General features: G+C 43.6%; 1 protein-coding gene across 1 annotated transcript in view; it reads right to left on the reverse strand.

Moving 5' to 3' along the window:
* PLAGL1 (PLAG1 like zinc finger 1) overlaps nucleotides 1-9,544 on the reverse strand; it is a 47,747-nt gene extending 38,203 nt beyond the window's left edge. Inside the window, exon 1 of the mRNA XM_066546909.1 lies at nucleotides 9,462-9,544. The gene's annotated coding sequence lies outside the window, so the exon portion shown is untranslated. The remainder of the gene's footprint in view (nucleotides 1-9,461) is intronic.
* Nucleotides 9,545-10,939: the final 1,395 nt, after the last annotated feature.

The following is a 10,939-nucleotide window of genomic DNA, read 5'->3' on the forward strand; positions in this document are numbered from 1 at the left end:
ATTTTAGATGCAAAGTGATCTTTACAGTGATTCTAAGGGGTTTAGCAGCTTAGTCTCTTTAGTTGCTTCATAAGAGCTGGATGTCTCCATACCTAAATTATGTGGCAAAGCATAATTAATGCTCTTCCACAATATGCCTCATTGTTAACAGCTTCTTGGCTAGTAAAAATGTTTTCTTTTTCCTCTCCACTCCCAAAGGCGCTATACTTCAGAGATTTGTTTGAGCTGCCAGAAGTAGGCAATGATAACACAAGTACATCCTTATAACTCTGAAGCATAGGCAAAGTTTTCACTGAGAATTTTATACTCGAGGCAGAGACAGCAGGGGCTGATTTGTTTCAATTAACACTACAAGACTTACACTGGGTAACAGCTGCCTGTCACATTGCTCCGTTTGTTTGCTTCAACCCGCAAGCTCAGATTTCCTTTGGACAGCAGCTGGACCTGTCAGTGGCAAACTCGGCAGCCATATCACCCACATCCCTTCCCTCCTGTTCTCACACGTGGACTGGCTGGAGCAGGATACTGCATGGGAAATGCAAGCTACCACTTCAGATGGTACAGAGGCAAGGGATAATTATTAGAACTAATGTACTGAAATTAGCCATCACATTAATTGTCAGGGACTGATTCTATTGGAACTAAACTGTAACTCAAGGAGTGATTTCTTATTGCCTTTTCTTAAAAGGTATGTTTGTTTTAGAGGTTATATTTTCATAGCAGTGCCTAGAATGCCTGTGGTGCACAATTCTAATAATAACCAAATCCTCCAAATGGTGCATATATGCTTTATAATGAAAGCTACACATGTTTCTAAATATTACTTGGCTGTTTCCTTAATTTTTCCTTTGGTTATCAAGCCATTTAATCACTCCAAAGATCTGCAAATTGTGGCTCACAGATTATTGTTGAATAAAAGCAGATATAAATGCAGATAATTCATATTCAGCCCAGTAACCTCTTTCTCAGATAAAAAAAAGATAAAATGTTGCTCCCCACTGTCAACTAAAGATTAATTGAACCTTTTGTTCTCCCATACTGACAACTGGTCACACAGAGTTATAACTGGACTCCTGCCTTTCTGCGGTCTGGACTGGAATTGCATGGTATACAAACCTGTTTGGAATTCTGTGCCACTTCTTGCACATTACTCAAACAAGAAGCCAAAAAAATGTGGCATTACATGCACAGTGTTCATGCTCGTTTAAAATTTCATCCTGCAGGGCAATGTTGTTCTACTGTTTTGTCCAGCAAAACTGAAACTTGAATAAATTAAAGGAGACTGTGTCTTCTGTACACAAGGTTCTTTTTTGCAGTGAAAGAGAATGTGAAAGGAATTATGAAAACAGGATAACAAGGTCAATGATGTAGAGACTGAAAGTAAAGGAAGAGCCACTACCTCCACAGAATGACAAAAACAACTTAAAAACAAGTCACTGTTAAATCCCCTGTCAGTACCAAATAAAGAGCTTGGAATATGGTGCACCACAGATTAATGAATGCCAAGTGCAGGCTGATATAAAATACACCTTGTATTTCAGCAGTTTGGCATTTTTATTGCAGTCATTTGTCTGTATGCCAGTTTTTCAGAGACAGCCTTGGAACCTGATTAACTTCTCCATGTGCTCTAGCAACAGAGGCAAAGAACACCATTCCTTCATTTAAAATTGATCTTGACGTAGAAAAGTTACAATAATTTAGAAAAAACAAGCTAAGTGATCTCCAACCTTTTATTAAAATTCACTGAGAGGACACTTGTCTTCATTCCTTCACTGAGTTGCATGATCTCTTACTCCAACTCTGACTTTTGAAACACCCATTTAGTATGGTTCTGTGAGTTAATGAAAAGTAACCTGAAACAACTCGGATGTTTGGCAATTGCACCCCAAGTTACCAGAAGGCTGGGTTAGTAATTTACAAAAACCTACATGAACATACTCTGTCAGATGTTTATACAGCATGTGAAGTCTGCAAGTGGAAGAACTTAGGGTTATCTAAAAGTGCCCACTATCAAATACTTGGATGTTTTCTGTCAACAGCTACCAAAGTGCATTTTCCTTGTTGCACCATGACATTCTAATCTCCAACATTTACTACAATCTCAATAACAAGCTAACAGATTTCTAATAAATGGTTGCTAATGACTTGCTAACTATATTCACATTGGGAGAACCCATATGATTCAAGAGTCAGTGCTCTGCTGGAACAAACTTAGGCACAGGTCACACTCTCCACAATTATGCTCTGTCTTAAGTTGTTTGATAAACTTTGTGGATTCAACTTTGGAAGAATATCCTTGTCAAAACACATGATATTCAAATTAAAATTTAATGCAATTTCAGATTCTGGGACTCGAATATGTTATTAAACGTATGATAGCAACTATAACACCTCAGTAGATGTGCGACCATTTTTGCTATCAGGCTAGAATTTAATATTAAAAATTATAACCTGACTATGGGTTCTTCTAAATTAGATGATTGCTTAATAAATTTATAAAGTTAAAATGCAAATCACTGACCACAAAGATAATTCAGAGACTTATAAAGTTGAAAAAATTAGTGAATTTGACAAGTAAAAATTTTCAAAATAATATATCCTGCTGATATTTTTACAGATCAAAAAAAGACACTCATTCTACATTGTCTCAACTATTTAATGAACTGCTTTTTTTGATTTCGGTAAAAAATATCTGAAACAATCTTATTTATATTCTCTGTTTTCTGTTAGTTTTAGAAATCTGTACTCATTTTTGTAATATCTTATTTTAAAATTATTTTATAACGCTGAGATTTTTGATGTTGAGAAAAGTGGTATGAAAAATTTAGCAAAAATCTGGTAATTTTATTTTTGAAAGGACTGAGACCACAACCCCTTCTCAATCAGGTCACTTTGATGACCTCTAACATTGTAGTATACACTCTGTAATTCAGTATTTTATTTTTGTTAGAGGTCTACAAATCTGTAAATATTTGGCTGTATAGGTCCAGAAGCCTGCAAAGACTTGACATGTTCTGAGATTCAGGCATGAACACTGACAAATCGTTGAAACAATAAGAACAACTTAAAGGGAAAAAAACTTGCAGCCTTATCTTTTCTATTAAAGACAAAGGGTGGAAAGCAATTTAATGTCCCATTTATCCTTGCTTTGTTTTCTGTCTTGTCAGTCTCTCTGTTTAGGCCAGGGCAGTCTTTCTTCTTTTCATTCAACAAATGCTTAAAAATTAGGATGCATTTTATTAGCCAGAGCTCTCCACAGACTCAGTGAAAAATCTGCAAATGCAATGATTAAAAAAGGAGACAATTCCTTCTATCAATTACACTAAAAGTATTTCAGAGAGAAGAACAGCATGTAAATGTGCACAAGTCAAGTTAAGATGATTTCCAAGTGTGAAAATTATTCTTGTCCCTGGCAGCTGCTATGTGAGAAGTAACAAGGTCCAGAAGCCTTGCTGGGCACAACCAGTGACAAGAATATCATTACAATCCATCTGCAACCAAGAGACACAAAATGCCTCGCTAATCCTTTGTTCTAAGCAAAACTAGAAATCCAAAGCAACATGTTTCTAAGCCAGGACATAGTGAGTGTCACCATATGAACACCTCCCTGACCCCTTCAAATGGTTTCGAATAAGGGCAAGCTGAGAATACCTTTCAGAACTACAGAATTTTGGTATCACAGATATTATAGTAAATGTGTTTGCTTTGCCTGCATATTTACTTGCTTTGTGAGGAAAGGAGTGTTAGATTTGTAAAAACAAGTGAGTCATGAACAAGTCAAAATATTTCCAGTAAACTTATTTTTGCCTGAATACCCTGAGTTGACTGAAACCAAAACATTTTGCAGACTTGTATCAGTTTCACTGGCTTGTGATGAATTGGTGCTCCAGGCTGTGCTACATTTTGCTGAAATTGTTAGTTACAGAATCACAGAATCAACTAGGTGAGAAAAGAGCTCTGATCATTGAGTGCAACATGACCAAACACTACCATGTCCACTAGACCATGGCACTAAGTGCCACATTCAGCTTTTTATTAAACACCTCCAGGCACAGTGACTCCACCACCTCCCTTGGCAGCCCATACCAATGTCTAATCACCTTTTCTCTGAAGAATTCCTTCCAAATGTCCAACCTAAAACTCTCATGGGCCAGCTTGAGACAACGTCCTCTTTGTTGCTGGTTGCCTGGGAGAAGAGACCAACCCCCACCGAGCTATAGCAGCTGTAGAGAGTCTCCCTTGAGCCTCCTTTTCTCCAGTCTCAACAACCCCAGCTCCCTCAACTGCTCCTTGTAAGACTTGTTCTCCAGACCCTTCACCAGCTTTGTTGCCCTTCTCTGGACAAGAGAAATTTAATTCACCTTCATCTGGGGTCTAACAGCCTAACTGTGGCAATCCTCACCTGACACATTTTTTCTTACTTTCATTGGCATCCATCACTGAGGACCAACACTGAGTGATCTCTTTCCAGTGCCTGGCACCACTAGGATGAGGAAGGGCTATCTGGCTGCCAGGTTTACAGGAAGCAAATGATGCATTTACTCAGGATACCTCATGAGCTAGTTTTCAAATTTTTCTTCCACTGAAAGAGGGAGGAGTGGTTTTGTCATAGGGCATTTGGACTCATTCTGACCAGCAGCTCTGGTATTTTCTTGGATGAGCCCTGATAATATAAAAAATAGTGTTTCAGCAGGTAAATAATCTGCTGCTCTTTCTTACTATGAGAGATATTAAATCACTTGCCTAATTAATATGGGTGGTTGCTGAGATACCTAAGTGCAGTTGAAGCAGAAAAAGATTCTGTTACATCTTCTTAGTTTGTCTTAATCACTTTAAAAGGGTTTAATGTCTTTTTGTGTCTCTCAGCACATAAAAAATGTAAAAACAGAAGCCAGAAAGCATCCTAGAAATCTATGGAATATTTCTGGAGCATTACAAAGGTTGCCCCTCTGGACAGAAAGTAAAGCTGGTTGCTAAGACTAAATAAAAATTGAATTGAAATAGAACTTGTGATTACAAAACATATCTCTGAGGGTTTTGTACTTTTATCTACCAGCTTCTCTTTTGTCGTGCCAATCGAACATCAGTAATGTTTTTAGTAACTTCTTTTTCTTAGCTAATACTTTCCAGCATTTTACCATCTTCCTTCTGCCTTTTGCTTAGTCCCTCTTTTCAGATCTTTGTTCAGAATCTCTACTTCCCTTCCTTTCAAACTCCTCTTGGTTCTCTGCGTGCCATATCTGTGACAATGACTCTAGAGATAATTCCACCTGGAAAAGAAGTAATTTCTACTTCTTCAGGGACAAAATAAGCATTGAACTATTTTAGTTATGTCTTTAATATGTGCTTCACCAGTCCTTCCACCGCTTATTATTGCAGGACAATATAATGATTAGACACTTGGTGTCTTCTTTGGGCATCAACCTATCAAGGCACTGGTGAAATAGAATTGTAATGCTATATAAAAAACTTGTTTGTTGCTCAATTTTACAGCGCTTTTATTGTAATCTTTAAAAAAGCCATACTGAATCTAAAGTTACTTATTCCTGCAGAACAGGACAAACCAAAGCTGTCCATCACATTTTACAGCTGCCGTGATTGAAATAACATTCCAGATAAAGTACACCAACAAAATTGCAATGACAGTTTATGACCAAAAAAAAATCACATGGGACTCTTGCTGTTGTGGTTCTCTCTGAAAGACAAGTGTCTTCTCTCTGAAAGACAAGTGCCACTCATGCAGAAGACATCTTTGCTTCTCCTCAAGAGTCCCTCAACACCATTAATAGCAACAGAAACCTGGATACAAGAGAGTGAGTGGAAGAGCAAAATTTAATATTGCTCAATGCACTACATTTCCTTGGTGTTGTGCATGTTAGCACAGGTTAAATACTGCTACACCGATATTTTCCTAAGTGCTTTCCTAATCTTATATTGTTCTATCCCAAGTTGTTTGTGAAACAGCTTCTGAAATAGTGCTCTAGGTGCAAGACACAAAAAGATAAAAGCAGATCTACTCTGTCCTCCAAGACAGAACTAGTTTACAAAGGCATCCTTGATCCTTACTTAGCACTGAAACTCATGCCATTTTACAAAAGATCGATCAGTACAAGCAGAAAAAGAGGAAATGTGAGAAACATAAAGACAGTAAAGTCCATTGGAAATAGCTCTTCCTTCTGGATTGTCACGTCAGAGACATCTGGAACCCAAAACACTCTCTCACAGCGAATTACAAATAGCCCATATACAGAAGAATGCATTGGAACATAGAGATAAATCAGCAAATAAAGCAAAATTAGAAGCAAAATATTTATTTGACTATCCCCAGGATACGTGAGCAATTAAATTTTATGATCAACTTTCAAGATTTTCCCATACAGAATTCAAGTCAACTGACCTTCTTTCTGTCCTAACTCTTGTTATTTCCTGCTAGTTATCACAAAATAGCAGTATCCTTGGCATCATTCAAAGAGATTTCCTACTTCTTTCCACACAACACAAGAAAAGAACAAACATTCTTTTGAGTTTAGTGACAATTAAAAGATGCAGCTGCCTGCACGGTGGCACAGGCTGAAGTAGAAGTGTGTGACTGCTGATCCCTTGGTGTCTTGTTGGCCTCATGCTTATCTGTGAAAGCAGGAACATCTTAAAATAAAAGCTCAGAGGGGCCAGTAGGGAACTAGCTGGCAGTATTCTAGCTTTGAAAACATCTTGTGGGCCAGGTTGCTCTTACTGAGGAGGATGATTTAGATTCGTAAAGTTAGGTGTAAGGTCAAGTGCTCAAACACATCAAACTTACAATGACTGCCTTAAGTATAGTGTGTGTATTCACTTATGGGCAGGGTGGGGGTCAATGTTTTTTGGGGTTTAATCATCATTCAAGAAATTAGGAATTTGAGGGAGGGACAGCAGATCAGGTCCCAGCCCTGGCAATACACTGTAGATTAAATGTGTCTCAGTCAAGGCGAGGGGAATTATCTTATGATGCTTCCTTTCCACTGAGCACTGAAAGAGGACATACAAGTGCTCACAGAACTTCACAACAGGAGGTTCTTGATGCAGAGAAAATTATAGAAATTAGAGGAAATAGAAGTTATTGACTTTAGTTAGAGAGCATGAATTTGTGACCTACCCTGGTTAAACTTAGAGAATAAACTACATTATTTAATGGCCCCCTTTAGGAAATAAATAATTATTTTCTTGTATTTATGTGAATTTTTTGTACCAAACTCTCCAAACTTCCCACTATTGTTGTCACTCTGATACACAGGTCCAGAGGGACTGGTACAGTTCTTCTAATCTTATTTCTCTCTTTTATTTCTGCTCATCCCATCTTCTCTTCTTACACAAATAATCCTATTATCAATTTTCAGCATCTGCATTATCAGAACAACCAGATTCTATTCACATGTCAGAGCACTGAGCAATTCAAAAAGCAGTGGCAGTCAGCCCATTACACAGTTATAGTACTCCAGGATCTATTTCAGCTCCCATTAGGTTTGCAAATGAGATTTTGACTGTTTTGACTTACAATTCAGGGCAAGTAACACACTAGTGGTGGAAACCATACTGCAGATACAGTGGCACCAGGGCAGCAAATACACACAATATCGAGGAATAAAAGCACAGTTTGTCACCAATCCTGTGACTGTACCTGTACTTCTGTTGGGCACAACTCCCCGTGTTCCACCCAGTGCCACCGGCTCCGCACAGCCCCATTTTGTGCTGTGCCGTGTAACCACTCCCCACGCCCAGAGGCGGAGCAGTGCTCCTTGAGCTGCTTCTCCAAACAACAACAGGGACGGGAAGGACCAGTGAAAGGAAATTCCCAATGACAGCGTCTTTATTTTTCCCCGATGAAGGGTCAGAGCACAGCAGAGATGTTGCAGGGTCAATGACATACTGAAGACCTCACAATAAAAAAGGGACACTCTTGCAAAGTGCAAGAAGGGACAGGACCGCTTGACATCTTGTGCTGCTGCACATGATTAGGTATCTCAGACTTAAACAGCCAGATTTTCTGCTAAGCTTTGGGACAACCAAGAAGAATCAGGTTATACCTGCTGACATTAATTTTACGACTGTAATGCAATCCAATCTGAGTGTTCAGATTGGAAACCTGTTCCCCATTGTGTCAGAGCTGGATTGCTAATCTCCTGGTAATTTTGCCAGGCACATCCTCTCCTACTGATTCCTGGAAAGAGGGCGTATGTGTAATTTCTATTTATTCATTAAGATCCTCATCATGTTAGACAAAGTGGCCACAAACATGCATGTAGATATATCATGTACCCAAAAACATGGTTTGGATTCTGTCCTATTTAATCCTTTATAAATTAAAAATATCAGCTGAGGTGGGAAGATTGTGTTTTAACTCACATTTTAAAGGCAGCTAGTACTTTTGCTCTTCATCAACTACTTTAAACACCTTCTACAAAAGCAGTTTGACTTACTGGCCATACATTGCAAGGTGGGACATACTTGTTGTTTTAAAGTCAGACAGGAAGCAACAGCCCCCAGAGAAAAGTTTGGCTGTCCAATATTCAGCTTTCTCAGAAATTAACTGTCATTTGACTAAGGAACACAAACTTCTAATAGAGAAATAAAAAAACAACTGAAAGTTAAATTTTAACCAAGTTAAGTACTTTAAGAAAAAAACAAATCCTATGTAGTAAGGTGCAGTAAATGTAGTAAATCCCTCTTCCACATAGGGAAAAAAAAAAATTAAAAAGTTGTGTGTCCCGTAGGAGTCAATGACAGCTCAAGGCTTGACCTCGGCAAGCTGTCAGCCTCCTGAAGAGAGATGGAAAACTGTGTAAACCCTGCTGCGGCGGCTTCTGTCGGCGGGGGTTTGATGCAGCCGTCGAGACCCGTGTGCGAGCGGAGGGCGCACCTTTGGAGCCGCAATTGTTTTTCCACGCGGGAACAAACCTCCCGCACCAGGACCCGTATCTCCCGTCACGGGGGTGCCACCGCCGCCCGCGGGTCACCGCACCGCCCGCCGCCCCACGCTCTGCCCTGAAAGCCCCGTGAGGGCTGCGGGGCTGGAGAGAGGCACCAAGGAGAGATGAGGAGATGTGCCCGCCTCCTCCAAATTCGCGGTCCTGCGGCCTTTCTGTGCCCAGAGGCAAGAGTGGCCGGAGCGGACGCCCATCCCGGGGCTCCGGTGCGCGGCGCTGCGGGCGGACAAACGGGAGAGCCTGCACGGCGCCCGGGGCGTGAGGAAAGTCGAGGGGGACAAGCGGAAAATAAATAAGTAAAGACGAAACTCTCCTTCTGAAGGCGGACACATTGTGGCACAGTTTTCCTGCGGCGGCGGGCCCGGTCCGGCAGCCCCGGTGCTCGGCGCCCGCCCCCCAGCGCCCCGCCCGGAGCGGGCCCCCCGCTCCCCCGAGCGCCCCGGCACGGCTGCGGGACGGCGGAGCACCCCCGGCCCGGCCCCGCACGCCGGTCCCGCTCACCTCATGGCCCAGCTCCCCGGGCGCCGCCCGCTCCCCCAGCGCCGGGCCGGGGAGCGCAGCGGCGGCAGTGGCGGCTCCTCCCGTCCCCGCGGCGCTGCCCGGCCCCGGGGAGACGCCTGGCGGCGGGGCGGCGGCGGGCGGGCCGAGGGAGGGCCGGGCCGAGGGGCGGCCGCGCCGCCTCCCCTCCCCGCTCCGCCCCTGCGGGGCGCCGGGACGGAGCGGGGGGTGAGTCCCGGGCGGAGCGCGGGGACGGCCCGGGGATGCGGCCCCGCTGCCGCCGGTGCCCGGGCGCTCGCTGCGCGGCGGCGCTAGCGGGAAGCTCCTTCTCAGGGGAGCTTCGGGTCCCGCGGCTGTCGATACCGTCTCTGCCGTGGCCGCGGAGTTGCCCGCGCTTGTGAAGATCCACAGAAGGTCCTGACCTGCACTGCTGGTGATTAGCAACTTCCCAGGAAGGCAACTCACAACATTTAGAATGTCCTGCACGCACGTCCCGGTTTTGCTTCCTTTACGTGGGGTTCAGGGACAGACTCGCACCCCAGCAGGCGTGCACCTCCCCTGAAGCAACCAGTGTCTGTTTCTTGTATTGTCACGGGTCAGCCCTGAGGAGATGATTCCACCTTCTCCGTTACCACCAAGCTGGATGGGACTTTGAGCAACCTGACCTACTTAAAGATGTCCCTGCTCAGGGCAGGCATGGGATTGCACCAGATGATCTACAAGGCCCCTTCCAACTCAAACTACTCTGTCGTTCCATGAGCCAGTGTGGATTGCACTGGGTGATTCAAGTATTGGCTCCTCATGCTATAAATAAGTAAATTCTGCAAAAGTTCGACACCATTGGGGTTCAGCAGAGGAGGGAAATTGAGACGGGCGTCACTAGCGCAGGGTGTGCAATGTGAAAAGGTGACACCAGCAGTGTCATTCCCGGCGTTTCTCCATGCGGATTGCCGCGGGCTGTCCTGCCCTCTAGTGCCTGCAGCGCCCGCTCCCTCCGGCCTCTCTCGGCTCCCTCCTGCACTCACGCACCCAGGAGCTGCAGAGCCCCGTGCACCCCCCGTGCCCCGTGGGTGCAGAGCTGTCCACCCTGCGTGCCTGCCGGGGACAGCTGCTGCTGGGAACAGTGACCCAGCAACGACACGGTGCTGCTGCAATGTAGCACAGGTGTACTTCTGTGAGGGGGACGGCCCCACCTGAGGAACTGGCCTGTGAACGGACAACTAACTAACTACACATGTCAGTGAAGGCACATTTTGTCAGTCATGTCTGGGACTACTTCCAGTGAACCGGCAGGAAAGGACGATTACAAAGAAAACCGAGACTGGACTTAGCGTATAGCTCCAGCCCCTCATCTCCAGGAGGGGCTCTAAGAGAGGATGCTGAGGAGGATTTTGCACAGGCAGAAATTCCCAGGGGCAGGTAACTCTGGACTTGGCAAGCCTGAGGAACAGCTGCTTTGGCTCTATTACCTGCTGAGATGT

Source organism: Molothrus aeneus, chromosome 3 (assembly GCF_037042795.1).
Source record: "Molothrus aeneus isolate 106 chromosome 3, BPBGC_Maene_1.0, whole genome shotgun sequence".
Taxonomy (NCBI): Eukaryota; Metazoa; Chordata; class Aves; order Passeriformes; family Icteridae; genus Molothrus; species Molothrus aeneus.